Here is a 6,306-nt window from a genome sequence, read left to right as displayed (position 1 = left end):
AAGCGAGGGTGGAATTGTGCATTAGTAGAGAACACTCTCCATTTCTTCTCATATCCCACAGCTCTCCAGTTGATACAATCTGCAACTATATTTACATAGATGGAAAAATGATTCTATATTTATATAGAACTCTCCATAATGTGTCAAGTGTCCTCACACTATCCTATGCAGTGGTTACAATCATCTGCACATTTTTTAAAATGGGAAAATTGAGGCTTTGAGTGGTTAAGTAATTTTCCCAGGATAATAGTTACTAAAAGGAAGAAATAAGATTTTTACATGTTTGTCTGTGTCTACTTTCATAGCTCCTCCTGATTTTATTTGTAGCTCTGCCACTTTAATATGCACAGAATGAGACAAAACCATAAATGATCTTTTGCTACCATCAAGTAAAACCAAAAATTAAAAATCAAGCAAACCAAAGCAAAGTCTTGTATCTATTAGCATCTTCTCCACTCACTAGCTTTCAAAACCACTTGAGCATACTTAAAGGAATGCAGTGTCAATATTTATGAATAATTTTGAAATTTTAATTGTAATTCTTTACCCTGTATTTTTACAACACAAAGATCCATTGACTGAATTACAGGTGTTTCTCATAGATTATACCTTCTGGGAACTGAAATATAACATTGAAAGAATTTTGTTTTTGTCTCCTTTTGCACTTTTAAAATACAAGTTGAGGGGGAAAAAGGATCTGGTTTGAATTACTGAGTCATGGGAGGTCAGTATTCCCAAGGTCTATTCTTACCTCACATTAATTCATATTTTCACTGGGGACTGAAAGCTCTCATCAGGTTGGCTGAACACAATATAGCTATTAATTCTTTCTCTCTTTTCATAGATTGATTCTTCTTTGAGATGGTAACTTAGATCAGATGCAGGAGGGTAGCTTTCTCTGGAAAAAGTAGAGTGTTTTTATTTATTCTAACTCTGGTACTCTGAAGTCTGTCATATCTGGAGCATTAAAATATTGTGTGCTTGACCAACCAAGAATGGCAAATGTTCAGCTACACAGAAAGTCTGTATGAAAAAAGCCTCCTCCCTGTGGTTTTTGTAAAGCACACAAAGTGTAGTCAATATGACTACGGTTCAATATATTTGTTTTATGTAATCAAATGAATAGCACATTTATCCGGAGTGCCAATGTAATAATAAGATTATCACCAAAGCAGAAGACTCTAGTGTGGAGAAAATACTTTTATATCCATGCTATAATGTAATGTATGTGAAATTTCTATAATGGCTTTCTGTTTCGGGAAAGGGTGGTCATTAATTGGGTTGGTTTCCCATCAGAGAGTGGTAATCATCCCTGTTTTCCAATGGAGTTGATTTTTATATGAACACAAAATGCCCATCTATATCATTCTTAATGACATTTTCAGTAATAAGAGGGGTATTAATTCAAGTACCTTTTTCATTTCCCAGATCTTTATATTTACTACATAGTCAGCCTATTTCTGCTCTAAAGGAATATGTGAGGTTCTCGAGGGAGGCAGATGTAAGACAGACAATGCCCTGGAGGAATATTATAGTCTCTCAAAGGAGACAGATGTGTCACTAGATGAATGAAATAACATGAATTAGGTGTTGTCTGTGCTTCGCACCTCCTTGATCTCTCAATCAACACTGTCATCTTATCCAAGCCACCAATAATCACCCTAAAGCTAAATGTAATTCATTTTTTGTCTTAGTGTCTGTCTTCCTTGGTGCATTTTTCATTGTGAACCATTCCCACTTTCTTGAACATGTCTTGGCTCTTGGTTTTGATGACATCACTTAATCCTGCTTTTTTTTCTCTTCCTACATCTACAGCTACTACTTTTCATTCATTTTAAAGGGCTCTTCTGACTATTTTTTAGTGGTTTCCACACCTTACTTTCATTTTACTCTGCACATTCACCATGATTTCAGTTGTCATCTTGGACAAGTGTCAAAAATCTGAACAGTCAAGGTTGTACCGGTAGAAGGAGCCATGGGAAAGGCAGCCCAGGGCACAAGTGAAGAAGTAGAAGTCAGGAGAGACATTGGCTAGAGCCAATGTGCTCTTAGGAAGAAAAGATTCTTATCGAGAGCCTCAGTCTGTGATGCCGCTGACCCTATTTTAGAGTCAAAGATCAGAAAGCTGCCTCCATGTTGTTTCCTCAGATGTGCTTAGATACTAGTGTTTTGTCTGATAGAAACTAGGCATCTTTTCCTCAAAAACTTTCTTTTATTCATTAATGCTGCTCTACAATGTAAGGATTCACAGTTCCTCTTTCCTCTTCCTATCATAAACACAGTAAAGCTATTTATTTTGAAAGGAGAGAGATCTCAATACAAATTTTTCTCTTTCAGTTGAAACATGAGCAAAAAATGTCCCATTAATTTGCTATAGAATCAGCGACCATTGGAGGGGAGATGGCCATAGAAGTGAGCAGAGCAGTGAAACAGGCAAGGCAGGCAACTCTCACCATGGCTAAGTGGTCTGCAACAGGATGGGCCTGTTTGTGTGCATGTGTGTATGCGTATGTGAGTGAGTGTGAGTGGGAGAGAGAGAGAACAAATCACAAGTCGGAGGGTGCTGCAATCCTATTTAGGTATCTCTAATGAGAGAAGAAAGGAGTAAACATGTAACAGAGGGAATCCATAGCATTGTGCTCTTCCCACATGCCCAGGTGAAAGTTTAAAACATCTTTGAAAGAACATGTTTTATTTTGAAAAAAGAAAAACAATATTGAAAATATCTCACTTCCTATTATAGCCATGCTTGCTTTTATGTAAAAAAAATTTCAAGTGGCATGCATTAAATCTAACAATTTTAGAAAATGGTCTGAATTGAATGAAAGCAATTTTGCCCAGTAGGTTCAGAGTCCTGGTAATTTTGAGAATATAGTTTCGCATGAGCATAAGCCGACCAAAGGAAAGAATAATAAAATTTCTTTTAAAGCTTTGTTCACTCGGGAGAGATGTTCTGACGCTGCAAAAAAGGCAGCAGAGTACAATGTTTTCCGCCCCTTTTGGTGGAATTTTTGACAAGTTTATCTTGCTTGTGTCATTTGGTAGGTTAAAAAATGTCTTTGATCAGAGTCTTTTATTGCCCTAGAGAAATCACATATTCATTCACCCCAACAAATATTTTCTCCATTTTTACTATGTCTGTCTGAAACCATCTATGATCTGGGTAATGAATTTTTACAAGGAAGACCAATAACTAAAGATATTATTGGTTATTATTTTAATACTGCTGCTATAATTTTTGATCACATGTAATTGACAAGGAAAATGATTATAATTTCCACAATAAATCTTTTTATCTTATATTTAAACTTATTGTTGTTAGAGTGATTGTGTCCTGTGTATTAAAAGCATTCTTTTTTTTTTTTTGCAGTTGCAAGATTTAATAGAGAGAAAACAGAGCTCCCATACAAAGAGAGGAGACCCAAAGAGGGTAGCTGTTGCCTGCTCAAATGCCTGAGTTTATATCCCAATCATTGTTCCTCCTGCTGTGCTCTCAGGCGATAGATGATTGGCTATTTCTTTACCTTCTCTTTTTGCCTAATTAGCATTTTAGTGAGCTCTCTTTACTACCTGATTGGTCGAGTGTAAGCTAAGTTGGAAGCTCCGTGTTTAAAGATGGATGCAATCACCTTCCCAGGGATTCTTAATTGGCCTAGGAAATCCAGCTAGTCCTGTCTCTCAGTGCCCCCTCTCAACAGGAAAACCCAAGTGCTATTGGGAAGGTTGGCTGATGACCACTCTAACTGCTTCCTGCTGAACTGGGGCATGGTAGGGGTTGTACAGTTGAGATTTCCTAGGGAGGGGTGACTTTGATGTCATTAACATTGGAGCATGGGCTAGCAGGCCAGTCCAGGGGTCCATGGTAGATCTTAGTCACGGACTGCCTCTGGGACTCCATTTGAGGAACCATTTGTAGCTTTACAGCTTCGATTCTGGAAGAGACAAACTTAACAAGGAGGTTAAAGGTACAGGATCCAAAGAAGAGTAACAATATTATAGCTGCTAGAGGTCCTAAGAAGGAGAGAATCCAGGGCATCCATTGGCTGAGGAGGCCCCAGGGTCTGGTGTTTTGAAGCTCCTGTGCTCTATGTTGTGTTTGATCTAGAATTTCTTTAACTTTCTCGGTGACGATTCTGGATTGATTAACATAACAACAGAATTCTTCCCCTAAAAATAAACAGGTTCCCCCTGTTTCGGCAGTTAGCAAGTCTAAAGCTCTTCGATTTTGAAGGACTACTGCTGCTAGGGAGTTAAGTTGATCTTGCAAGGTGACCAGTGAGTCGGCAACCCAATCCATGTCACCATTTAGTTCTTGAGATAGTTTGTAGTAGAACTGAGTAGAGGTTGTGATACTGCCAATGCCAGTACCTAGTCCACCTAGCACTCCTGATCCAATAACAAAAGAAAGAATTGGTACTGTTTTGTTGCAGGGCTTAGGTATGACATAATTGTATAAATCTTGTTCAGTGTAGATGGTCATAGGGGGCACTAAGAATGAGAGGAAGCACATAGATTCTGAAGAGCCATTCAAACAATGATAGGCTGAGGTAGGCAATATTCCTGAGGGTACGCAGACTATGCGTGTGGGAGGAGTTACCCACCTGATGCATTGGGAGTTGGTTGTGTCTATAGTATTGCTAAATTTTACACAGGTGAGGCTTGAGATATGGGTTATTTCCAGATTGGAAACAAGAGGTCCTACTAAAACGGAAGTGGTGTTTATTTCTGTGCTGAAGTTGTTCCATTGTTCAGGTACAGGGATTGAAGTGTGTGGCCTGAAGTGCAGGGGGAGGCACATCCAACAGTAGGGTTTTGGGCCAAGGCCTCATGGAGCCCAGTGAGGGTGGTATTAAATAGGCTTACCAGGTGAGTAGCGGTATGGAGGGTTTCATGTAGTTTTGAGAGATCTAGTCCTTTGTAGGGGCTAGAGGTGCTATGTACCTGGGTCAGTTGGGAGATCACTTCCCTTAGGTGTTTTTCTCTTGCCTGATCTTGAACTCCACCCCCATCAGACATACTGGTATGGGTGAAGTAAGTCCAACAGACAGTGGCTCCAAGTCCTCCAGGACAAGTAGGATTAATCATTTTGCCTGTCCAATAATGAGTATTTGCATGCATGCAAAGAGTGGCAGAGGTATAGCAGTTGCGGGGCATATGGGTGTGGCTGGTGAAGGTGGGGTTTCCCTTAGAAAAACTCTTATTCGATGGGGCATTAATATTTCCGGGAAGCCGCATTCTCCATAGAAACTCTTGGTAAGGGGAGCTACTGGTTGTACAGCGTCATGGAGGGTGTGTAGTGAGAATGAGAGAGAGTAAGAAAACAGTAAAGAAAAAAATATGATAAGGGAGGGCCATGGGGATTTACAATTTTAGTTACTTTCCTCATGGTTGTCGCTTGAAGAGCAGGTGCAGATTCTCTAGAGGTTCACAGGAATAGCTAGCATTGTCTCCTGGGTTTTCGGGTTCTTTTGGCAGTATCCAGGGTTTGACCTGAGTGTGATGTATCCAAGACTCCACTCCAGTCACTTTAACCATGGTTGGGGTAGATAAAATGACTGGGAAGGGTCCTTCCCAGGATGTATCTAGGGATGGGGAGTTAGAGGGAAGGGACTTGACTAATACCATGTAACCAGGGTGGAATAATTCCTTTCCGTCCTCTCGGGAACAGACTCCTTGTAATGGTTTTAAGAACTTGTTGATATTTGGCTAAGGAGGTGATGTCTGTAACTAAGTTGGTCGTCTCTCGGTCAAGCACAAGGTCAGTGGTTAGGAAGGGCCGTCCATACAGCATTTCGTATGGGCTAAGTCCTGCTTTCTGGGGAGAGTTTCGGATTCTTCGTAAGGTTATAAGCAACAGAGCAGGCCATGTGAGGTGGGTTTCCTGGGTTAGCTAAAAACATTCATTTATTCTTCGCAGTCCTGGACCGAGATGTTTAGTTTTAAAATAATATCCAATAAATAAGTAAATTTTGAGAGTGTTTATTTATCACAAGGTAAATTGTGGTTTTATTTTTCATATTGAGATTTATAGCTACAGGTCAAGATCAGACCATCACCTTTCCCCAGACACTCCAGTGCACATTTCTGTGATAGAGCAAATTTTCAAAATCACTTCCTTTTCACTGTAAATTTGAACAAAGGCAAGAGGTGTACTCTTTGTGGTGACATATTCCTGGTGAATGATGCAATGTCTCTCTGTTTGAATCTTCAGAGCCTCTTGATAAGGCCACTACTCCCTTGTTTTGTCATTGTGTTTACACCAAACTGTGATCAAATCCATGTACATTTTCTTTTTTTATATACATA

General features: G+C 39.6%; 1 pseudogene; it reads right to left on the bottom strand.

Moving 5' to 3' along the window:
- Positions 1-3,739: 3,739 nt before the first annotated feature.
- On the bottom strand, positions 3,740-5,355 carry LOC129532947 (syncytin-1-like; annotated as a pseudogene).
- Positions 5,356-6,306: the final 951 nt, after the last annotated feature.

Source organism: Gorilla gorilla, chromosome 3 (assembly GCF_029281585.2).
Source record: "Gorilla gorilla gorilla isolate KB3781 chromosome 3, NHGRI_mGorGor1-v2.1_pri, whole genome shotgun sequence".
Taxonomy (NCBI): domain Eukaryota; kingdom Metazoa; phylum Chordata; class Mammalia; order Primates; family Hominidae; genus Gorilla; species Gorilla gorilla.
The sequence above is the reverse complement of the archived record's forward strand: the minus strand, read 5'-3'. Positions and strand labels throughout refer to the sequence as shown.